Here is a 26,641-nt window from a genome sequence, read left to right on the forward strand (position 1 = left end):
TTGTTTTTTTTGGAAAACTAGAATATTCACACAATACATTTCTTATTTTCTCTATATGTCCAAGCTTAAGAGAGATATCATCTAGGATAGTCATACTGTAACATGCTGACACCAGAAATCAATCAGTATGGCTCCCGTCACTAACGACTGGTTTTTTGCGTTAATTGATTAATCGTACCTGTAGTTATTCCAACAATTAGTTGACATTGTTGCAAATAACCATCTAACCTGTTTAACTTCTTTCACTCTCATGATGTTCATATACCTTTAGTGTCAAATACATGAGATTAATATTAGGGACATTTTCTCTACAGAAAAAAAAAAAAAAACACTTACTTGAAAACTATGGCAAGGCTTTCTCTCTGTGTATGCATGTGTGCACTTCAAGCCTGCAGCACCCTGACTTTGTATATGTTCATGTACATGTATTGGAAACCAAAGGTCAACCCTAAATATTAAGTATCATTTTTCAGGTGCTGTCTACTTTCTTTTTGTTTGAACATTTTCTTTTTTAGCCTGGGATTTTCCAGTTAGGCTAGACAGGTTGGCCAATAAATCTCAGGGTTAATCTGTCTTTGCCTCCTTAGTGTTGATATTGTGAGCAGTGGCCCTGGAGATCAAGCACAAGTCCAGATGTATGTGCAGCAAGCATTTTTCCAATGAAGATATCTCCCCTCTCCCCACCTTGATATAGGTTAATTGTACTTAACTGAAATTCCTAAATCATTCACTTACTCTCTTTAGATATGTTAAAAATGTGTGTGTAATTCTATCTTGATCATAAATACACAAGATATCTGAGCTACTCCTAACCACCGTACAAAGGTTTGTCAGCCTAATTGAAAGCATCCTCCCACTAGATTGTCAAGGACACAAACCTAAGAGGCAAGCCTCCCATCGAAGCTTTGAAGGGTTAAAATGAGGAAGGCAGTCGAACAGCTGTTGTGTTTATGACTTCTATAGGGTAAAAATGTTCCAAAGGAGTGCAAATGAAAGTACAGGGAACAAATGTTGGAGTCAGGGTAGAGGTCAGCAGCTGCAGGTAATAAAAGCAACAAGCCCTAGTATTCTAGAAACAGTGAGTGACTACAGTTGGCAGCAAGTTATCCTGGACGTTGTGAGTATCTAGATGCTCGGTTTTAACTGGGAAGATGCAAACATCTCTTCACCCCTGACAGGACATCAATAACAGGCCAAAGAAATGAATCCACCCAAGTCTGGCTCAGTGGACCACTGAGTTCCTGGCACTTGTTTACAGGACTGCAGATGACTTAAAGGCAGCCATGCTCCAATGATGTTTTTCTAGCATTGATGACAACTCAGACTGCTTCATCCCTGGAGCCAACTTGCAGGCAGCTTGGGAAGTGGAAAGTCTCATCCCTCTGCGGGCCTTATTTCTTATATAACCTTATGGAAGGGTTGAAGCTTTCCTTCTTTGTGTAATAAGGGACTCTTCTGTGATCACTTAGCTTTGCACTCTGTGTTGTGGGCATGTTCTCTTTCTTTCCGGGAATGGCTGCTTTAGCTGAAGTTTGTCTCCCAGTTGTGTCAAGCGTGTGGGGAGCAACCTTGCCACTGTGATAGATATGAATGGAGGACCTGAATTCATCCTTTCCATGTCACCTGAGAATCACCCTGCTGGAGAAACACTGCTGTGGTAATCATGTACACACCCCAGCTGCTGGGCCCAGAGCCATGTATGACAAATAGGTGGCTCCAGAATTTAATATACCTGCTAGCTCCAAAGTTGTCAGACTCCGGGGCAATTCTCAGTTGATGAGGGCTAATCCTAGGTATCACAAGTGGGGTCAGCTCTCCTTACACACTTTCTAGCCTTTACCAGACTCTGCCACCTGCATCATTCAATCCATAGTTTCTGGGCCTTCTGTCCTCCACAACTGTCTGTTGGACCTTTCCTTAACCAGAATCTATGCCAGGCCAAATTGAAGTTTGCCTATGGTTGTTTCTCCAACTCAGGTTTCCTCAGATTAGCTTAGTGTTTGACAATAGATTCTCTCAAGATGGTACCCAGCCATGGGACTTTCATTTAATGTGACAAAATGGGATTCCTGTGCATGGCTAACCCACCATTTGCAACTGGGCTTGAGGCTCTGGAGACTGTGGGCGCATGTCTATCTCTGCCTGACTTACTTTTATAAGCAGCATGGCTTTCCTTGCTGCACAACTGATGATGTGTTCAGTTTCTTGTCATGACAATCATTTTCATGTTCTTTTCTGACATTCTGTCACTCCCTTTGGGTTTGTGAAGCTCTTCTTTTGTCTTTCCTAGGGATAAAGTCCATTTTTAATTATATTGACCCTCTGCTTCACTGGTTCACACAGTGGCAACTCTAGTCCACCAACTTACCCTAAAGTCCTCTGAAGTGTGCTCTTAGTCACCATGCCACATGGTGCCCACAGTGATCTCATGAGTGAAGTCTCCCAACACACATATACATGGAACATCTTTTCTGAGAATGGCATTACACTGAAATGTTTGAGTTTTATGAAGGATGGTGACAAAATATTATAAGAAAAATATGTTACTTTGCTGATGAATATATTTAACATAAAATGTATTTGGTAGTATTACTAAAATATTGGACACCTGGTCCCTGATCATACTACATATATTTGTGTCTGTTCATTGCAAGCACCTGTCAGTACCACAAGTTCACTTATGATTTTAAGCATCTGTTTGATGTTTTGGTTTCGGTTGTGTTTATGCTTTAGCAACAGGGTTTTTATGCTCATAGTATGCACTCAACCCCAGTCACCTTAGTGTGAAAAATGTACTAGGAAAAGACAAGGACCGTAGCACATTCAGAATGCCTACCACAGAGGCCTGAGCCAAACATAACATGTTCCTGGAGTCAGATAAGAAGGGCTGTAAAGAAGGTTTACGTATGACAGGAGGGAAAACAGTTATGCCCAGAAGATGGAAATTGAGTGGGAGGGCTGCAGATAGATGGAGTATAGAGAAGAAGCACCAGGGAAGGTCCTAAGAGCTGTGCCAAGGGTTGCAGCCACAGTAAAAAAAATTGTATTAGAGGGCATTAGATTTCTATTTGATTTCTCTCAAGGGATTCTGGAATTCTAGAAAAATTATTTATTTAGGCATATTTCTTGCCTTTACGACTTTCGAAAAAATATCAAATGATCAATTGATGTGAAAGATACCAATTAGGTAGAATTTGCATTTTGTGTATGTAAAAGTTTTTATAGTTTAGTTTTCTAGTAATTATGCTTCTCTAATGATTATTTTTGTAGGTATCAATATCAGTATCTACATTTGATCCACAATTATACCATTATAGCCCAGGAACTTTTCTTTCATTTTTCAAAATATGTTCCTATGAGAGACAGAGAACAGGGTATATGTGTGTGGTGTATGTATAGACATATGTGTGTGCATGTGTATGCATGCACGAGGATACAAGAGGACAACACCAATTTCCCTGCTCTATCATTTCTGCCTTATCCTCTTAAAAAACCATTGAATATAGAGCTAGGCTGGTGACCAGCCGGCCCCAGCAGGTCTATTGTCTTCTCTTAAAACACCCCTGAATACTGGGTTACAGGCATGTACAACTACATCCAGCTTGGGTGCTTCTTTATAAGCTGAGAATATGAGCAATATCTACTTGTCTTGCATTAAACTTGATTAATCTCCACTTATCATGATAGTAACAATATTTACACTCAGGAATGGTAACCTGATTTCAGTGATTTGTCTATGGATTGATTAAGAAGTGAACACTTCCTCTTAGTAAGACTGCATAGTGTTGGTCCCCATGGAGCACTGTGGCCTGTCTGCCTTTTGTAAGGTGAAGGTCATGAGCTAGTGTGGATGTGCCTTTTGTCAGAACCATCAGTCACTCTGGCATTGTGCTGCTTGGTTGCTTCATACATGCCACCAAGTCTTTGTTAAGCAATTATTTTTTCTAAAGTCTCTGTCACTATTTATTTCAGTCATTTTAAAGTTTTTTTATTTACTTACCTTTTTATGAATATATCCAGGCTAAAGCCTCCCTCTCTCTTCTCCTCCCAGTTCCACTCTCATATGCTCTTCCCTTATTCCCCCTTCCTTTCTCCTCAGGGAAGGGGAAGACCCTTCAGGGCACCACCGCCCAACCCTGCACTCCCAGGAACATCAAGTCACAGCAGGACTAAGTGAATCCTTTCCCACTGAAACAGATAAGGCAATTCAGGTAGAGAAAGAAGCTCCAAATGCAGGCAACAGAATCTGGGACAGCCCCCATTCCAATTATTAGGAAACCCACATGTAAACCAAAGTGCACATCTGCTACATATGTGTTGAGGGCCTAAGTGCAGCCCATGCATCTTTAGTTGGTGGATTAGTCCCTATGGGCCCCCAGGGGTCAGTTTAGCTGTTCATCTTCTTGGTGTCTTTGACAACTCCCAATCCCCGCCCCCCCTAATCTTTTCCTGGAATCTTCCAGAAGGCTCTTCAAGTGACACCTAATGTTTAGTATGTATCTTTGTATCTGTTTCTGTCAGCATCTGAATCAAGCCTATCAGAAGACAGTTAGGCTAGCCTCCTGTCTGCAAGAATAACAGAATATCATTAATAGTGTCATGGGGTTGGCTCTTTCCTTTGAAGTGGGTCTCAAATTGGGCCAATTATTGGTTGGATATTCCTTTAATCTCTGTTCCATCTATATCGCTACACTTCTTAAATGCAGCACAAATTTTGTTGTCTCCTGGCTCTCTGTGAATCAAGATACAGAACTTTCAGCTCCTTCTCCAGCACCGTGTCTGCCTGGACACTGTCATGCTTTCTGTCATGACAATAATGAACTAAATCTCTGAAACTGTAAACCAGCCCCAATTAAATGTTGTACTTTATAAGAGTTGCCTTGGTCATGGTATCTTTTCACACCAATAAAACTCTAAGACACCAATATATTGATTTCTTCAATTGTATAATCTATGCCTGAGATTCTCTTTCTATCCCTTGTATTCTGTTTGTGATGTTTGTGTCTGTCATTCTCCTGAATGCTGAAGGCTGTGAGTGGTTGGGAGACATCTCTCCCAATACACCATACCATTGAATAGCCAGTGAGAGGCAAAGTCAGTTCTCCTGTGCTCACACTGAAGTGCTAGCTTACTCACGACACCTATAACCAGGACCAGGTCTACTCAGACGTGTTAATTTCTGAGTTTATCTTTGTTTTATGGGTGGTTTCCCCCTTGGTTTCTATTTCCTTTCTGATCTTCTGGCCTGAGTGAACTTTGGTTCTGGTGACCAGTGAGCACTCAGGTTCAGTAGCATATCTCTACTGAGTCATTGGTGGCTTGCATTGCCTCTGGGGTTCAGGGGTTCTGGATACCAGAATGGCCTCTGGGGTTCCAGGTACAGATCTAGCCTCTCGTAATTCAGGGGTGTCTGCTGGAGTTGTGGATGGGTACATGGAGGAAAGGCCTCTGATAGAGCAGGGGCTTCTGCCAGAATTGTGGCCTGGGATCTGTTTTATTGTTTTTTTTTTTTTAATCCAAATATTGTATCATTCATCATTTTCCAAGAGCTTTGAAATTCTAGTAGTCACACTCATGCACACACACACAGTTTACATGTGTTTCGATTAAAGCCTCTTGCTTTAGGCAGCGCACAAATGGCATGATCATGGGAGGAAGAGCTTTCAGGCAGACTAACTCAGCTACTATTCAGGCTCAGATTTAGGGCTTTAAGATGGGCCACTGCAACATGCGCCAATCTATGAACTAATAGAATACATAAAGTGCTGGCTGTTTCTCTAGACCCAAAACTGTAAGATCTCCACAACAGAGGCCAACAACAGGATATCTGAGAGGAAACCCAGTGAGGATCCAGTACTGACGGTATAAGAGAAGCTAGAGTCCTTGGATCAGACCAATGACTCATTACAATGATCATTTCTAAGAAAAGCTGTTTTGGCAAAAGGGTATACTGTGTGACACAATGGGATACACTGCAGCTTCCACATAGAGATTTTGTTTGTTTGTTTGTTTGTTTGTTGGTTGGTTGGTTGGTTTTCTTTTACGGGAAGGTAGAAAGGGTGAAGGGTAGATATGGAGGGATAGAAAGATATTTGAGATTGGGGTACATGATGTGAAATTCACAAAGAATCAACAAAAGGTTTAAAAAATCAACGCAAGGGGCTGGAGAGATGGCTCAGTGGTTAAGAGCACTGACTGCTCTTCCAGAGGTCCTGAGTTCAATTCCCAGCAACCACATGGTGGCTCACAACCATCTGCAATTAGATCTGATGCCCTCTTCTGGCTCGCCTGAAGACAACTACAGTGTACTCATATATGTAAAATAAATAAAATCTTAAAAAAAAATTCAATGCAAACAAAAGAGTTGCCATAGTCACGGTGTTTCTCCACAGCAACAGAAATCCCGAGACAGTATGTATGTATGTTTCTGTGCATGTACATGTGTGAATTACTGAATCTTTATCTGTGCTCATAGTGAGGACACTCATGTCATTGTTTCTGCTTTCAAGTCTTTGTCACTGTTTTTTATTTGTATGATGTGTCTGTTTCTCTTTGTGAGTGTGTTTATGTTTACATATGCATGTATGTATATAATTTGCCAAAGCCTCATGCATGGTTATCAGTGAATATACCCAAGTCACTGCTTCCTTTCCCTGCTTTTTGATTACTGTGCACTGTGATGGTTCCAGCTACTCTGAGTGTGATGTGAGTCACACAGGAATTTGCAGTTTATTAACCTATGTTATCTAATCTGACTCTATTAGGAGAAAACCCCTGAATACAAAAGACATGAACAGAATCAGTGTCCTTTATTGTAAGGCATTGTAAATTCCTCCCTGAGGTTTACTGTCAATTCCTTCTGCAATTCAGAGCCCAGCCTGGGGAATACAGTGATTAGCATGTTTTTTTGTTTGTTTTTTTGTTTGTTTGTTTTAGGTTTTGTTGTTGTTGTTTTTGTTTGTTTTTTTTTTTTTAAGCAGGTCAGTATTGGAAACAAGACTAAAGTTCATTCTGAATAACTGCTTCCCAGAAAGAAACTTGGGAACAGTGGGGGAGTGAAAAGTTGGCTTTTAGTGCCTTCGAAGGGCTGTACCAAACCCTGTGAACTTGGCCAAGTCTCTATCTGAAGTGGCTTCTTCCTTTAATCCTTAGTACTGATATCTTGGGGAGATGACCTAACTATTATGGAAATAAATAAAGTCATTTGAAAATAAATCAGATAGGTTCGATTGCCCTCCTTAATACTCATCAAAATTAAATCTTCAAGATAAAGAGCTAAAGAGTGAGTACAACGTTTCTGTGTTTTAGAAAAAAGTCTCTAAAATATGAGCCCTGAAACTCCTGCCAAGTATTTAACAAAAGAAATAATTTCCTGGTCTTGATGTGAACCCTACACAAATATATTACACAATTTGATCAAAAAGAGAAGAGAGAGAACATTTTATTCAGATAAAAATTAAATTGTCTATCACAGTTAATTCATATTGTTATTTCACTAATCTTAAAATTACCATGCATTTGGTTTTGCTTTTCTCAAAATGGAAAAAAGAAACACAATTAACTAGATAGACCTCTTGTGAGGTTATTACATGTTGTTGGGGACCTTGGTTAAGAGCTTAACTTTTAATGAATACTAAACTGATAGACCTTCTATGACCTTAGATGTTCTCAGCATAATATTTATATTTAGTGCATAAAATTTAACAATATTATTCTGCTTAAAACTTAATTCTTGAATTTTAATTCTTTGTAAAATTACAAAATTTCTGCTTATAAAATATGATTACTTTATACAACTGTGGACAGTTTTTTGACCAGTAATATATGTTTAACATCTTATAAAAACATATAGTCCTTGATACTTTAAGATGATAAGTTAAATCTTTATAAGTGGCTTTATAATAAACGTGTTCTTTGTGGGTATTATTAGTAAGTGGTACAATTTCCCTGGAAAATCAATATAATCTTTTAATGAAAGATTTATAAATGGTGACTAATATATTATATTAACAAAGATTTATGCACATGAATTGTTGCTGCTGAATCTCAGCTTTCTAAAGAAATCACTCCTGTTAAAAACATGTATTAAAATCTAGACAAAATGAACTGTTGTTTGTAAAAGCATGTGGGAACTAAAAAGAAACATGAAGGTATTCTGAGTTCCCCCAAATAAACAGGAAGGCTGAATATTTTTTAGAAAAAAAAATTAACAGAAAGAAGGAGACAAGAAAGAAAGAAAGAAAGAAAGAAAGAAAGAAAGAAAGAAAGAGAAAACCATATGAAGAAATAGGGGTTAGGTATGGAGCTCAGGGGTGGAACTAAAGTGTAGCATGCCTCGGTTTCCCAGATGCTGATTATAGGGTGGTTACAGAGACCAGTGTCACTTATTTCATAAATTAACTTGGAAAGATGACATCTTTAGGGGATAATGAGTTGAAAGGCTAGACCAATATTATTTCTGCCTACAGAAAATTTCACTGATAGCTTATTTTGTGGAGAACGATGCCTCTTTCAGTCATAACAGCTCAACATTTGTGCCCTTAAAGGAATCAGATGTATTGCTGGGTTATTGTATTTATGTTACATATTTGCAAACTTTTTTAGATTCCTACATTGTGATGGTTAGAATATGTTTGACCGATAGTAAATGGCACTGTTGGATGGTCTGGCATTATTGGAGGAAGTATGTAACTGTGGGGATGGGCTTTGAGACCCTCTTTCTAGCTGCTTGCAAAGCAATCTTCTCCTGTTTGCCTTTAGAACAATATATAGAAGTCCTAGCTTCTCTAGCACCAGGCCTGCCTAGATGCTGCAATGTTCCTGCCTTGATGATAGTGGACTGAACCTCTGAAGCTATAAGCCAGTCCCAGTTAAATATTGTCTCTTATAAGAGTTGCTTGGTCATGGTATTTATTCACAACAATGAAATCCTATCTAAGACATAAATCTTAGTGTTTTCATTTAGTTACAATAATTTCTGTAAATATGTTTTAACTAAATGTCTGGATTTAAGAATGTAATTTAAGTATCCAAACTAATTTTAAAAATAGTATTTAAAACCAAAACAAACCTGTGGATTTATTGTCAATTAATTGTTTTAAAATTAAAGAAGGTTGGGCTGGAGAGATGGCTCAGCAGTTAAGAGCACCCTTAACTACCTACCCTTCCAAACATCCTGAGTTCAATTCCCAGCAACCACATGGTGGCTCACAACCATCTGTAATGGGATCCAATGCACTCTTCTGGTGTGTGTCTGAAGACAGCTACAGTGTACTCACATAAATAAAAATAAATAAATAAATATTTTTTAAAAATTAAAGAAGGTTAAAAAATAGTCTTATAGCAATGTCAGTTTCTATTTTTAATTCTAACTCCATATTAAAGCACATATCAGGAAAGAACCCTGAAGACAGATCGGATGAGAAAGAAGGTAGGCACTAGTCTGTTCAAACATACTTATAAAACCTGTACAGTATCTGTATCTTCATCCCACTTAGCTAGCACGTTTACTTGAGCAATCACTGTATCTCTGTTCAAGAGCAGAAGTACATTTTCTCCTTGTATATGCTTTGGTTTGTGTTGTCTTCTAACTGCACTGTATAATTTTGTTCACATAGACTCACGTATTAGGGCATTTGAATGTGCTAGTCAGACAAATGTTATATTGAATATGAAATCTTATTCATTTTATGAATTCTTAGAAGCCTATTTTTCTCTCCTATGAAGAACCTGAATTTGAATGTGTGTGTGTGTATGTGTGTGTGTGTGTGTGTGTGTAAATGCATATCCAGAGAGGTGGCTCAGTTAATAAAGGGCTTGCCTTGTAAGTGTGAGGGTCCTAGCTTTGTGACCACCTGTAATCTCAGAACTTGAAAAGCAAAGAGGGAGGGATTCTGAAGTAAACTGACTATCCATCTCTGTGTTCAAGGAGCACTCCTACCTCGATAATTAAATAGAGACTGATCAGTGATGACATAGATGACAACATTTACATTAAAATTCCACATACACATACACGCATGAGCACCTATACTCAGACAAACATACATCACACACACACACACACACACACACACACACACACACACACAAGAATAATATAAGCAGGGTACTGTGAGAGAGGATGAAGTGATTCCAGGGGAGTCAGGAGAAGGGAAAGAGGGAAATGAAATCTGTATGAGATGGAAACAGAAGGAGAGACTTGGAGGAAGAAAGGGAAGAACAGAGAGGACAAGTGAGGAATGTGGGCATTGACACACACTGCAACAAAGTACAATGGATACAGCATCAGAATGCCACAAGGGAACCCATTACTTTGTACACTAACTGAGATCTACTAAAAAATATAGACTTAGTCTCTTTTGGATCACCATGCTGAATGCCTTAGGTGACTCCTAGTGAGTTTATTCCAAGACAGTAATCATACAACTAACTGTAGCATTTTCTGCATTAATTATTCAAGTAAATAATAAGGATGTTGTTTTACTAACATATAGGAATGACATTATTTTATGAAAGAGTTTGAAAATAAAGTCTATTTTCTAACTGAATATATGATTGTCCTCTAAGTTCAATGAGTTATGCAGGTTTGCTGTAACGATCCATTTGCTTTAAAAAAAAATATGTACTGATGCTGTTTAAGATGTGAAACTTATTTGAAGTCTCTCATAAAACTTAGTCAACTAGTGCACTGAGGAACCTTTCTTCGATTTTTGAGAAAAAAGAGGGAAAAAAAAGTCTAAGAAGAAGCAACAAGTCATGATTTCCATACAAGTTAATTTGCAGACCACTTTACTGATTTATGAAAAATTAAAACACAGAATGTTTCAGAATGTTGGCTGTGCAGACATACCTCAACTCTCAATGGGCAAAGATTAAATCAGTTAACTGTGACTATTTAAAACGCTGTAAGATTTAATGTCACCATGACATTTCTGCTTCCTCTGCTATTAGGTGTGAACTCTAGTAAGGATGAATAAAGGTGTTTGGGGAGAGACAAAACACAATCTTTGCCAAGCCTGACTCAGGACAGTTTACAGAGGAGTATTTGTGTGACTTAAGTCAATAAAGTTCCCAAACAGTATCCAGACCATCTGGAATCGATAATCTCACAGGACTGGTTTTCTTCCCTACACTTCTTTTTCTTTTTTCCTTTCTGGCAAGTTACCCAGCCTGTAACTCTAGGAATTATATTTAGTTTGGAGACACAGCTGCCAACACCAGCTCAGGGTCAGAGCAAGATCAACTGTGTGCAGAATTTAGGAGATGGGAGTGGGAAATTATTTATTCTTTTAAAAAAAACTACAAAATAGAGTCATCATTAAAAATAATAGCATTTTTGAAACATCAGCTTTTAAATGAAACAAGCTTACACCTTCTATAAAAATGAGCTAGACATTATGAGAAAAGTCCAGTTTGCGTGTTAATCTGATTTGTCCCAGTGAAGATCCAATTGTTGAAACATAAAGTAGCATTTAACCTAGTTTCAGAAAGCATGGTCTATGAAGTTGAGCCAAATCAAGCGTCTGGGAGAAAAAAAGAGTGTGCTGCTTCCATTTGGAGTGTCTTACCTCTGTTTACATAGCTACTGAAGCCAGAAAAAAAGCTGTATCCTTGGCTTTTCTCTCAGCAAAAGTTTTTTTATGTCTCAGGTTGTGGTACAGTGGTAGAACATGCAGGAGCCTCTGGGTGTCATCAGCTGCACCACAAGGGTGATGCTGATGTGATGATGATGGTACTGCTTTCCTCCATAGAACACATACAATGAGGGCTCAGGCACCATTCCCATCAATTTCTCTATCACCTTGAACCATGAATTAGTTCCTCAGAAGTTTTCTACCTTGTTTCTTGAGACTGTAAGTGTCACTGTCCTGTAACTTGACAAATAGGCAACACTGGCTGGCAAGTGAGCTCTGGAGAGCTTCCTGTCTCTACTTGCCAGTGCTGGAATCACACTATGCACTGTTTTCTATGGGGGTTCTGTGGGTCAAACTTGGGTTCTAGTGCTTGCAAGACAGCCATTTTCCTACCTGAACCACCTCCCACTTCACCATTGCTATAGATTATACAGATCACATCAGTGACATCTCTGAGGGACAGCAACATGCCATGAGAGTACTCAATACCCATCACTAAAAGAAATGACATAGAAAGTCTATCACCTTGCAAGAGTTACTTGGTCACTAAGATTTGCTGCTCAAATCCACTATCACTCTTCACTTGTTCTCCAAAATTCTCCCTTCAGAAGAGAAGTCAGAAATGGCAAGTGGAGAAAGCAGCAACTACACAGTGCCACCGGGGCATCAACCTGACTCTAAAATGGGGTCAGGAGGTAATAAAAGAATCCCAAATAGCACTGATTCAGGGAACAGACTCCATTCAGAGTCATCAGGAGGCAAATATCGTCAAAGCACTTTCCAACAAACCTATTGTTACTGTTTCAAAAGTGTCTAAGATAGAAAAGAGGTGTGGAGGTGTCTTAGGGTTTTACTGCTGTGAACAGACACCATGTCCAAGTCAATTCTAATAAGGAAACCACTTAATTGGGGCTGGCTTACAGGTTCAGAGGTTCAGTCCATTATCATCAAACTGGAAACATGGCAGCATCCAGGCAGGCATGGTACAGGAGGAGCTGAGAGTTCTACATCTTCATCTGAAGGCTGCTAGTAGAATACTAGCTTCTAGGCAGTTAGGATGAGGGTATTAAAGCCCATGCCCACAGTGGCACATCTACTCCAACAAGTCCTCGCCTCTTAATAGTGCCACTCCCTGGGCCAAGCATATAAAAACCATCACAGAAGGCTTCCCATACCATGACAAATCCTTATAAGACTATGTGCACATGTGTGTGCATACACCAATTTGTGCTCATGAGGAAGCCAGAGCATCAATGTCTAGTGTATTCCTTCATCATCTTACTTTGTAAGGCAAGATCTCTCACTGAACCTGGAGTATCAGCAAGCCCTCAGCATCGGTCTGTCTGTCTGTCTGTCTGTCTGTCTGTCTACCTCTGAACCCCCAGTGTTGGGGTTACAGACACATTCCATCTCCCATAGCTTCTGTGCAAGTGCTGGCATCTGAACTCATGTCCTCCTGCAAGAAGAGCAAGCACTGCATCAACTAAATTTATCTCTCAAGTCACTGCAGGTAACAGTATCTCTGAAGTTCTGTGGCTCAGGTGAAGTAATTGAAGCTGAAACACAAAAAGGTGGCTCACTTCATACTTCTGCCCAAATTAGGGGTTGAGAAAAACATCAGAGCCCTAAAGCCTAAAGAGATCACTACTGATATTAACCGAACAATGACTGCATGCTTCTAACTCAGAACTCCCATTCTTGACCACTATGCTCACTTGGAACAGAGATATCAGGAGTTCGTACACAGAAAGGAAGGCAAGGATGACAGAACATCATAGATGCACATGTACCCCAAAGTCAGAATACCCTGGAATGCAAGTACAACACCAGTATCACACTTTGAGATGTACATCAAATCACTGGCACAGGCCAGTGAGATGGCCCAGTCAATAAAAGTACCTGTCCATAAACCTGATTAACCAAGTGCCAACTCCAGAACCCATGTAAAAATCCAGATCTGAAATCCTTTGGTGACACTAGAGATGGAGACAGGACAATGAGCCATAAGTTTGTAGGGCAGCAAGGCTGGAGTACACAATGCAAGTATAAACAAAAGGAACCCTGCATCTGCACCATAGGTGTGAACCCACTCCTTAAAGTTTTGTAAAAATAAAAATAAATAAATATTTTTAAAAAACAAAGGCTTAATGAAAATGCTGTTTTCCTGTTAATGTTTATTTGAATGTTTATTTCAGCAGCAAAATAAATTGCTTATTCTTCAGCGCCCTTAGCTCATTCATTTGTTAGTCTGGCTTTCAAAAGGGTTAAAATAATTTGAGCAGAATTTTTCTGCATAGGGAAATTATCTGAGTACTCTGGAGTTTATATTCAACTTGGCTTAGTTCTGATAACTTGAATTAATTCTGTTAGTGTGAGTAGCAATCATAAATCCTGATTAATTACTAAATATTGATGTTGTTTTATAGAAAGTTCTATTAATTTTGATCAAAGTGTCCAGCCACTGTGTTGATGCCTGCACCTGTTATTTCATCGAAGGCATCTGTGAAGAGTAATTGGATTTGACTTGCTTTCTAGAGTGGGAATATAACTGGCATGGTCAGTAATAAATGTAGAATGTGTTTCAATTTTGCAACCCCCTTTCATTGTGGGACATCTCTCGTGTTTTAATCTCATGACATGCCAACTTCATAACATGCAAGGAAACTTTGTGCTTTCTGGTTTGTTGTGGCTTAATAGTTTAGAAAACATGTACTATTTAAAATGTCACTTATTGCATAACAGAAATTTAATAATAGGTTGCTACATTAAGTAGGTGCACATTTATGAATATTTAAGTAAGTTTTAATATTTAGAGCAGTTTTATTTATAGAAGTTTAAAAGTTATATATGTTACCAAAGAGGCCCTCAGACACACCCCATACTCAACTTCTGTTGTTCACAAATTATATGGGATAGGGCACTTGTCATAGAGAGTGGACTGTATTGAAATGTCCTTTTTTAACACAAATCTAAACTATATTTAGAATCTATATATCAGCTCTGCCCTGATATCAGGCTCTCATTGGAAATAATATGTTAATTGTCACATCTCCTCAGCTTCCTTTTTGCTGTGATAATTTCTCAGACATCCCACGTTTGCAATGACCTCCGTGCAGAGAGAATAGTGAGTTAAGTATGTTGTGGACTATTCATCACTGAGAGATTTTATATGCTGTTTTCATGATTAGACTGAGTTAGAGGCTGGGGAGAAGAAGACCAGAGAGAAGAGAGGCCATACCCAGGTTCTATGTAAATGTGGGTTACCACTGTTGCGATAACTTTGATCTTCTGCACTCTATGGAAAAAAGTTGAGCTGCAACTCCCACCGAGGTGTGCTCCGTTCCAGTGCCTGCCATCCACACCCTATATATGCTACCACAGAAAGCTCAGCATCTGCACTGGACTTTTCATTTATCTTCTTATCTGAAAACTTTTAAATACATTATATTCATAAGGACTTAGAAATATCTATTCTACACTTTGAGTTATAATCCTATTTCTTTTTCTCACACATCTTTTTTTTTTCTTGCTAGGGCAACCAAGTGACAAATCTATAAGTTTGATTCTGTATCTATTGACATCTTTTTGAGCATTGTGGGAAATATGTCTTCCTCTTTTGACCACTTTTCCCCTCTAACATTGTAAGATACTTGAAACACATCTTGTGGATTCCTTATCTTAGTCCCAGAATAAATCATTCTGAGATGAGCCCTGGTCCCTTTTGGGGAAAATGGAATTTGAAAACAAAACTTGGGATACAGCACTGGTATTCAGAATAGAGAGAAAATTCTCCCTTTAAGTGAATTTCAGGATTGCTTGAATTCTCTCAGATTGCACAGTGCCTCTTCTTATTTGTACATATGGTTCATAAAAGACAGGGTAAATCTTCATTGTTTGGTCTCCCTAATCCACTGAAGTTTTTCTAGAATGTTCTCACAGATATACTCTGATGTTTACCTGCTGCTTAGGAATCCCTTACCACAATCTAGATATATGATATGAACTAGCACAATACATGCAATTGATATCATATGGTTCTTTGGGGGAATATTGCAAACTAGACTATGATATTTAGAAAGAAACCCCTTTGTTCTTAGTTTTACAGTATTCCTACACAGCTTTAGGAGGCAGTTTCTTCTGTCTGTGTCACATGCAGATTGTTTTGTCAGTTCTATCTACTTCATGATGGACTCAGTCCATGAGTCTGCTATATATTGAAAGACCTCTCAGTATGGGGATACTATGATGCAAGATATTATGAATATTTGTATTTAAGCTATCATAAAAGTACAATATTTTAGTGTATTAGTTGCTTTTTCTTTGTCCAAGACAATTTATAAGATAAAGGTCTTATTTAGGCTTATGTTTCATGAAAGACAAGAGTCTATCATAAATAATTGTGATAGTAGGCAGACATGGTAGCAGAACAACAAACTGAAGGTTCATATCTTGAGTTATAAGAAACAGGAAATGAACTGGGAATAGCACATGACTTTAAGAGCTCAAACTTAATCCTGGACATACTTTCATCAGTAAAGTCATACTTCCCAAGCCTCCCAACTTTGGATCAAGTATTCAAATGACTGAGACTACTGAGGGACACTTCATTCAAACTGCCATAAACAAGACTGTGTGAAATAGTTACTCACTGGCAAAAGTTGCTAAGCTCCCTTCCAAACAAACACTACAATTCTGTATGCCCACCAGCAGTGATACCCAACATGCCAACTTAACATTGGTGCCACCATGTGTCTTTCTGTCAGGTTCTCCATGTTTTGGTTTGATTAATTATTTTTTAGCCATTGAAATAGTTACACTGTGTTTCCCCACGATTGTGTAGAGTCCTAATAATTAGTGGTGTTAAAGGATAATTAAGATGTAACCTAAATACTAACAAATGATTTCTTCTTTAGACAGACTAGATTCAAATAGTCTTATTGTTTTAGTTAGGGATTTTATTGCTAAGATGAACCACCATGACCAAAATACAAACTGGAGAGGAATGGGTTTATTTTCGAGTTTGTACTTTCATATTGCTGTTCATCATCAAAGGAAGTCAGGATAAGAACTCAAACAGGGCAGGATTCTGGTGGTAGGAGCTGATGCTGAACCAAAGGAGGGGTGCTGCTTGCTAGCTGATTTCCCATGACTTGGTCAACCTGGTTTATTATAGAATTCAGGACCACCAGCCCAGAACAATAACTAATTAAGATAAAAGCCCTACAAGTAGATCTTCCTGTCAGATATTTCTAGTTTGTGTGTCAAGTTGACATAAACTAGCCAGCACTGTTAGATAAGTACTTCAATATGAATTGTGCCATAAAATATTTTCTCAAGTCATCTAGTCAATAAGATTATTTAAGAACACATAATTATCCTCTACTAAAACCCCAGTTGCCCATGTTGTCCATAGACTTTGAAAGGAAGATCATTTTCTTAAATAGGACACACTCATTCGTTTATCTGCTTTTGTTGAGCAAAGAGTCTACATATTTTTTCAAACAAACATAGGAGGTTTATCCAAAAGACCCCAAAGTAAGGAAACTGTGAAGCTACTGAGAAGTAGAATGAAAGAATAAGACTCCATATATTCAAATCCCAGAGTTATGGGGCTAGAGATGGCTCTGTGATTAAGAACTTTTCTGTGCAGTGGGGGCCAGAGTCTGGATCCCAGCATAAGAAGCCTTGCATAGCAAAAAAAAAAAAAAAAAAAAAAAAAAAATTCTTGTACCTTAAGCTTCACAGAATCTCATACCTTCTTCTGACCTCCAAGTACACACAGGAATTCACATCCACCCACATACATGCTAATACACACAAACATAGATAATTGTTTAATTTTATAGGCATAGTTGTTCTTAAAAGATAAAATTTTAAAAGTCTGGGCTAGGTCTAAGATGGTTTTGCCAACTGTGCTAAAGTGAGGCACATGGAATTTTATCATGTTAAATAGTTGTGTCAGTTTAGATGAACTAAGGTGTTTATTATTGCCTGAGTGGCTCTGGTATCTCAACAACTTAATTATCTCAATATAATTAAGTTATCTGTCCTTTTGAAAGGACCCACAAATTTTTTTTTACAGTTTCCACTGAGACATATTAGAACATATTTCTGGAGGACAAATGGGGTAACTGGATTCATGTGTGCACCAAGTGAGGTAACTAAAATTTCCCTATTTTGCAACCATTTTAATGCATGAGTACTATATGGACAGAAATTGAAACATAATGTCCAGAAGTAAAAACAGTTTTTCCCTTAAAATTTTATCTAACCGTGATATCACACTGTTACAGCATGGTTAATGTTTACTGACATACAAAAACTTTTCAAAATAGGACATTACAATAGAGTGCCGTGATTTTACAGCTGCCAGTGTTGTGTAGTTCCTCACGAATTCTGCTCAACTAATACTCTGGGCTATAACCTCAGAACCTATTAGGGAAGTGTGTCTCTTTGTGTCAGATAATTAAATGCCAAGAAAACTCACCACTCAATATGTAATTCTCTCAACATCTTGTTGTTTGAAGGAGCCAGTGTTTAGTGTAGGATGGATTGGATTCCTAACAACATCTGGCATGAGCAATGGGTTTGGCCCTTGTATAATGGCATTACACTCATGGTCAGGATGACAGCTACATGGATGGATGGATGGATGGAGCTGGTCTCTAATGGAGTAGATTCATGGCTGGAGCATAATGAATCAGAGTTTTATAACCTCTGGTCATATCCACTCTGCCCTGTGGCTCCCACAATCTTCATCATGGGATGTAGAGTAAATTTCTCTTGTCAGATCTAATGGTGAAAGATTCCAGCTTCTAACTTTGTGAGAAATCAAAGTAAAATTTCCACCCCAATAGTCTGGATTAAAACATTTCCTGATGGCTGTGGTCAATTTACTTTGTCACTTAATTAAACCCATAGCATTGCAAATTCTGTATGTCACCTCGATAGCTTTCCAGCTCGTCCTTGACACACAGAGTTAACAAAGTTGCTCATGTTCTAGGATTTTCAGGAGCGTTTACGTTTTCTCCAGGGCCTTTTCTGTGGAATAAACAGAAATTAAAACAAATGGCAAAGAAAAAAAATCACAAACAGTATAAGGAAATTCAGAACACAAAAGGGAATTCTCATGAAGTGATGGAAAGCAGAATTCTGCACAACCCTTCCACAAGATAAAAAGCAAAAACATAAGGTCAAAGAAAAAAAGAGAAACACAGCTCCAGCCTCCTGACCAATCCTTAAGCTGGGGAAAGTGAGCTCTAGGTATCCTGTGTTGGAAGCTCTTCTGTATTGGAAATAAATATTATCCACCAAGTCATTTGCTCATTTGTTTTCTGTTTGGATTTCTTTTTTGTACTTCGACTGGAGTGTGTCTGTCATTTTCTTTCTCCAATGCCTTTGAGAAATTTGTAGAGAAAACTCCTTTAAGGAAAAGTCCCAAAATTGACCATTATAAAATTTGAAATCAAAAGAAGTTTAAGTATATCCTTTCAATAGATATATGCAAGCTTTCACACAGTCCAATTACATGAAGGATAGCTGTGATAAATCCCCATTGGAGGTGCCTATGAATCAGTATCAGTTCATGAAATGTTCTTGTCACCCTCCTACTGTCACTATGTAGGCTCTGTAGTGATCTATGAACTTCCACAGGGAGAGTCACAGCTGAGCTCATGTTTGTATTTGTCAGTGTCTGCTAGTCACATGTACCAAGTTCCTAGCTTCACAGTGCTCTGAACTTTTCATTCTTTCCTTGGAGTTTGAAGACATGATTTGCCTCAGGAGAAGAGCTGTTTCCTGACCACATATTCATTACGGATATGCATGTGAGCTCTGGGGAAAGGCAGCACGTGTTCTGACTCAGAAGGTTTAGTACACTGTATAACGATGACTTTCTGCAACACAGAGCAGGGGCTTCGCCTCACATTTTAAAGTAGGAAGCTATAATTTTGGTATTTTATAGATTAATGTACAACTATTTCACTAACAAAAACATTACATACATCATTATGCAACTGATAAATGAACATGATGGTTTGTATATCATATAAGTTACTCCGTAATACACATTCTGGGAATTTTGTGAGCACAGGCCAAAAACAAAACAAAAAAAAACTAACAAAAAACAAAAACAAACAAGCAAACAAACAAACAGAGAGAGGAGGAAAGACCCCTGAAGTTCTTTTTCAATGAGGACAAATCACTCAGCATGTAGACTTCAGATTATGAGAAAAGATGCTTCTGTGAGTACCAAAACAGCAGGGCTTGCACCTAGATGTTTGTTTCCGTCAGTATCACGGGCCATCTTAAAGCAGTGTAAAGCACCAGGTGATGCTATCTAGGAACATCTGAAGACTAAAGAAATAAAAAGAATGGTGCCAAGTATTTATTAAGGTCTTCTGCAAGGCTTTTTTGGTCCACTGGATCCTATGTGTAAAATGGCTAGACATATGTTATTGATTTGCTAAAAAGATGGATTTAGGCCTGAATATTGCAGGATATGTTTTTAATTTCATAGAAAACAAGGAGGCGAAATCCTGTATCTCATATTCTAGAATGTTAAATATATTCAATAGTACCTTGCTGAGTGAGTAAGGTCAATGCAGTTTCCTTGCAGTTATCAGCTGGAAAGTGAGTTTTCTGGTAACAGTAATATTTAGAGATGAGATGAGTTCTCACCATGCTATCAAAGCTGATCTCACTTCCTAGACTGAAGGATCTCTCTTGCGTTTATCTCTTGAGTAGCTGGGATACAAAAATTCACCACCATGATCATCTTGTCATAGCAGCTGTTTTACCTCATGTACAATAATAGCAAGGCATTTGGACACATATGTGCAAGCATTATCTTTGCAGCAACATTTAAAATGCAAACTAGAAGATGGGCAGGATGGAACTCATCATTGTCAAAGCTGTAGTGCAGGGGCTGGAGAGATAGCTCAGCTCTTATGAGCACTGGCCAATCTTCTAGAAGGCCAGTGTTCAATTCCCACCACTCATGGTATCTCACCACCACCTGTAACTTTAGTTCCATGGGATCTGACACCCTCTTATGGCTGTCTTGAGCACTACACCCCCATGCAGTCAAAACACACATACTCATAAAATCTTAAACATAAAAAAAGAAAAACAAACAGACAAAAACATGGTTCCATTATTTTAAACATTTCCTCTCTTTCATGCCACTAACATTTTGAAGGAACACTCCAAGGCAAGTAAACTCTATAAAAGTGAATTGAAGAATGTAAAGTTAAATAACCACTAATGTAATAAAACACATTAAAAAAATCTGAGGGTCTCTGGCCAGAAAGGACACAAAAGATGCAGAATGAGTGAGCCTGGAGTTTAGACCATAAATATAAAAATTTCAGAGGGACACAAACCAATCTATAAAAGCCACTGACAATAGTCATAGACTCTAAAAACTTTATTCACAACCAAAAATTGACAGTGCATAAAACTTCAGAGAAAAGCTACAGCACAGTCAGGGGACAAAAAGCTCTCATTCCATATATGTCACAAACATCCATCCTTCCTAATGCTGACCCATCTTTCCGTTTTTGTTGCTTTTTGTTTGTGATCACTATATAAGGAGATCCCAGTGGAAGTGCTAAGAGATGTCTACAATCCCAAAGTAAAAACAGGTTTGGCTGTGCCTGAAAAGGCAAATGTTAGATAGTCCTTGATCAAGCAATGTGCAGAGTTCTACTGGTTGTGATTTCAGACATAACAAATAGTATGCCTCATGTGTCTTTAGAGGTAACTGTGTTAATGTGACCAGACTTTCTCAGGAAGCTGACCTTGTGTTTTCCCGAGTCAATGGTTCAGTGTTTGTTATTCAGGGCTTGCAGAAACTTAATGAAATGATAGCTTTTTACTGGTTCATTTGTATTTTTCTGTGGTAATTCTGGGTCCCAGCACTCTGGATGGAAAGTTGACAGAACAGTTTAGGGGCCAGTAGAATAGGATATAGAGCATTGTGGAGGGCTGTGGACATGGGTGAGAAACATATCACTAGACCCATGGAGACAGGGGGATGTCACTCTTGCGAGGTATGTGCAGAAGGGCTGGGTGCTAGCTTTCATAGGTCCTGGAAATTTTAGCCTGCGAAGATGTTAAAATTTACAAAAAATTAAAATGTATAAATTAAGTATGCAATACCTTATTCATTAAAACTGTTTAATATATAAGTGTTCCTTTCTCCCCCTCTTTGTTTTAACTAAACAGATGTAATATCTCAAAAGTTTTGTGAGATGTGCTAGAGCATTCTGGTTCATGACTACATAACCCTATTTGTACATAAGTACATAAGAGTACTTCTACTCTTTGGTGTTTGTGAAGAAAGGAACAGAATCTTCTGCAGCCAATATAATGACTGTGGCTGAAAAGGACAACTCGGTTGAGTTGAGAAGTAGAAATGCCAGGACTTTGTCACAAACATGGACTCCATAGTGAGGATCTTTGGTCTCTGTGATTGTGTCAGTTACTTTCTTGATGTAGTGACGAAATATCTGGAAGGAAGCTACTTAAGGTAAGAAGGGATTCATGATAGTTTGCTGTTTAAGGGTACAATCCGTTGTGGTGAGGAAAGCATGGCTCAAACAGAAGCTCATAGTTGTGGCAGCAGGAGCTTGAGGCCACTTATCCACATCTAGGTGGACCAGGAAGCAGAGAGGGACAGAAAGTAGAACTTCAAGGCCTATCTTCCCAAACACACATTTCCTAGGCCTACCACTCAGGAGTTCCTCAACTTTCCAAAACATTAGACTATTGGCATCCACTGGAGACCTAGAACTAGAAGAGCTGAACCCATGGGAGAGATTTTTAAATCTCAAACTGCAACAATAACTCTAATTATCAATCACTTTGGTGGAGGAACAAGAAGAGTGTTTCAGAGACACTGAGCTGAATTTTATGACAGATTTGCAGAGAATTCATTTTGTTAAAGCAGAGAAGAGAAAGTAAATCTATCATGCAGTCTAGGTGCTAAGATAGTCAAGTTAAAGCAAAGATATGAACACCTTCATCAGACTCCCGAACCGCCCTTCCTTCCACCTTCATTAGACCTGCAGATTGTGAGCCATACAGGTAATAAATGGAATCAAATTGAAGACACAGAAGTAAACCAACAGATCTATGGACAATTGATTTTTTTTATGAAGAAGCTAAAATATGGGGATAAAGTGTGGAACAGAGACTGAAGGAAAGGCCAACCAGAGACTGCCCCACTTGGAGATCCATCCCATATACAGACACCAAAACCAATCACCATTGCTGATGCCAAGAAGTGCTTGCTGACAGAAGCCTGATATAGCTGTCTCCTGAGAGGCTGTGCCAGAGCCTGACAAATACAAATGTGGATGCTTGCAGTCAACTATTATCAGTCAACAACTGAGCACAAGGACCCCAATGGTGGAGTTAGGGAAAAGACTGAAGGAGTTGAAGGGGTTTGCAACCCCATAGGAAGAATAAGAATATCAACCAATCAGACTCGCCCAGAGCTCCTAGGGACTAAATCATCAACCAAAGAGTACACATAGAGGGACCCATGGCTCCAGCTGCATATATAGCAGAGGATGGCCTTGTCCAGCATTAATGGGAGTAGGAGACCCTTGGTCCTCTGAAGGCTCAATGCCCCAGAGTATGGGAATGCCAGGGCAGTGAGGTGGGAGTGGGTAGTGTGGGAGGGAGCACCCTCATAGAAGCAGAGGGAGGGGGAATGGAATTGGGGGGTTGCAGAGGGGAAACCAGCAAGGGGATAATATTTGAAATGTAAATAAATAAAATATCCAATAGAAAATGAAGTATAGAGCTAAACGGAGAATTCTCAACAGAGGAATGACCAAGAAGCACTTAAAGAAATATTCGAAGTCCCTAGTCATCAGAGAAATGCAAATCAAAAGGAATCTGATTTTCCATTTTATGCCCACCAGACTGGCTAAGATTGAAAACTCAAAGGACAGAACATGCTGAAGAGATTGTGGAGCAAGGGAAATGCTCTTCCACTGTTGGTAGGAGTACAAACTTGGAAATCAATTTGGAGGTTTCCCAGAACACTGGGAATAGTTCCATCTCAATACCCTGGGCATATACCCAAAAGATGCTCCACCATCCCACAAAGACACTTGCTCAACTAAGTTCATGGCAGCTTTATTTGTAATACCCAGAAACTTCAAACAACCTAGATGTTCCTTCACTGAAGAATGGATACAGAAAATGTGGTACTCTATAAAATGGAATGCTAATCAGTTATTAAAACAAAGACATCATAAATTTTGCAGACAAATGGGGATGGAACTTGAGAATATTATTCTGACTGAGATAACCCAGTCCAAAAAAGGACATTCATGGTATGTACTCACTTAAAAGTGGATATTAGTTATATAATACAACTGCCATCCTACACTCCGTTGACCCAAAGAAGCTAAACAAAAAGTAAGGCCCAAGAAAGGAAGCTTGAATCTAACTTAAAGGGGAATAAAATAGTCATAAGAGGAAGATGGAGGGAGGGTAGTAGAGGAGAAGAATGGGATGTTCAGGATCAGGTATGAAGAAGGACAGAAGAGATGGCTAGATGGCCAGGAAAATGAATGGAAATCTGCAACTGACAGTGGTGGTGGTGGTGGGGAGGGTCCATCTCCAGAATGAGTCATAGACCTGAGGTTAGGGAAACACCCAAGAATCAGTTAGGGTAACCTTACCTATGACAATATTGGGCATATGGAACCTGAGGAGGCTACTTCCTGTAGCCAGGCAGGAACCTCAGTGGAATGATAGAGAAACCAACCCACCCACAAAACTTTCAACCCAAAATTTATTCTGTCTACAAGAAATGCAGGCACTGGGAGATAGAGCAAAGACTGGAAGTGGCCAACCAATAACTGGCCTAACTTGAGATCCATCCCATGGGCCAATCCCTAAAATTATTAATAATTCTGTTGTGTTTGTAGACAGGAGCATGTTGTTCTCTGAAAGTGTCCACTCAGCAGCTGATTCAGACAGTTACAGACACCCACAGCCAAACAGTGGAGCTTGGGGACTCTTAAGAAAGAATGGGAGAAAAGATTGCAGCCCTAAATGGGATAGGAATTCCATAGGAAGATGAGTCAACTAACTTGGACCGTTGGTGCTCTCAGAGTCTGAACCACCAACCAAAGAGTAGTCTGTACTTAGGCCTCACTGCCCTTGTGTAACACATGTACAACTTGGTCTTCATATGGTTCCTGAACACCTGAAACTGCAGCTATCTCAAAAGCTATTCCCTGTACGTGGGATATATTTTTCTAACTGTGTTGCCTTGTCTGGCCTCAGTGGGAGAGGAAGAGCCTAGCATCACAGAGACTTGAAATGCCAGGGTAGTGGAATACACAAAGAGGGGCAACCACTCATAGGATAAGGGAGTGGGCATGGAGGCAAGATTGTGGGAGGGTTGACCTAGAGGGAGACAGGTTCTGTAGTACAGCTTGATGTCAGGGATAGTGATTTCTCCAGAGGTTCTGTTATTGTCCAGTATAGTTTTAGCTATGCTGTTGTTTTTATTAATTTTCCATATGAAGATGAGGACTGTTCTATCAAGATCTATGAAGAATTGTGTTTTAATTTTGATGGGGATTGCATTGAATTATAAATTACTTGTAGTGAAATGGTGATGTTCCATATATTAATCATTCCATTCCCTAGGGCATAGGAGATTTTTTTATCTTCTAATATCATCTTTAATTTTATTCTTCAGAGACTTGAAGTTCTTGTCATACAGCTTTTTCACTTACTTGGTTAGAGTTATACCAAGGTATTTTATGTTATATATGGCTATTGTGAAGGGTGCTGTTTCCTAACTTTTCTCTCATTTATTGCTTGTGTAGAAAAGGGCTATTCTTTTCCTTGAGTTACTTTTGTATCCAGGGACGTTGCTGAAGCTGACGTTTGTCAGCTGTAGTAATTCTTTGGTAGAATTTTGGGGGTCACTTATGTATCCTATCATATCATCTGCAAATAGTGATACTTTGACTTCTTCATTCCCAATTAATATCCCCTTGATCTCCTTTTGTTGTATTATTCCTCTAGCCAGAACATCAAGTATTATATTAAAGTGATATGGGGAGAATGCACAGCCTTGCTTTGTCCTCAATTTTAGTGGATATGCTTTAAGTTTCTTTCCTTTTAAGTTGATGTTGGCTATTGGCTTAATGTATCTTACCTTATTTGTGTTTAGGTATACCCTTGTATCTCTGTTCTCTCCAAGACTTTTAGTATGAAGGATGTTAAATTTTGTCAAATGCTTCTTCAGCATCTAGTGAGATGATCATTGTTTTTTTCCATCTGTTTATATGGTGGACTACATTGATGGATTGTCACATATTGAACCACCCCTCCATCTCTGGGATAAAGTCTACTTGATCATCATGGATGATGTCTTTGATGTGCTCTTGGAATCAGTTTGCAAGTATTTATTGAGTATTATTTTTTTATGCATCAATGTTGATAAAGAAAATTCATCTGAAATTCTCTTTTCTTATTGAGTCTTTGTGTGGATAGGTATTAGAATAACTGTGGCCTCATAAAATGAGGTTGGTAGTGTTCCTTCTGTTATTGTTTCTGGAATAGTTTAAGGAGTATTGATATAAGCTCATCTTTGAAAACACCAGATGGCTTTTTTGATTGGGGAACATTTAATGACTGCTACTATTTCCTAAGGGGTAATAGGACTATTCACATAGTTTATCTGATCTTGATTTAGCTTTGGTGATCGGTTTCTGTTTAGAAAAATCATCCATTTCATTTATATTTTCTGATTTTGTAGACTACAGGTTTGGCGTAAGACTGGATGATTCTTTAAATTTCCTCAATATCCCTTGCTATGTCTCCTTTTTCACTTTTTATTTTGTTAATTTGGGTACTGTCGCTCTGAGTTTTAGTTAGTTTGGCTACGAACTTGCTATCTTGTTGATTTTCTCAAAGAACCAGCTCTTGGTTTGGTTGATTTATTTTTTCTTCTCTTTGTTTCT

The sequence above is a fragment of the Arvicanthis niloticus genome, chromosome 8 (assembly GCF_011762505.2).
Source record: "Arvicanthis niloticus isolate mArvNil1 chromosome 8, mArvNil1.pat.X, whole genome shotgun sequence".
NCBI classification, from domain to species: Eukaryota; Metazoa; Chordata; class Mammalia; order Rodentia; family Muridae; genus Arvicanthis; species Arvicanthis niloticus.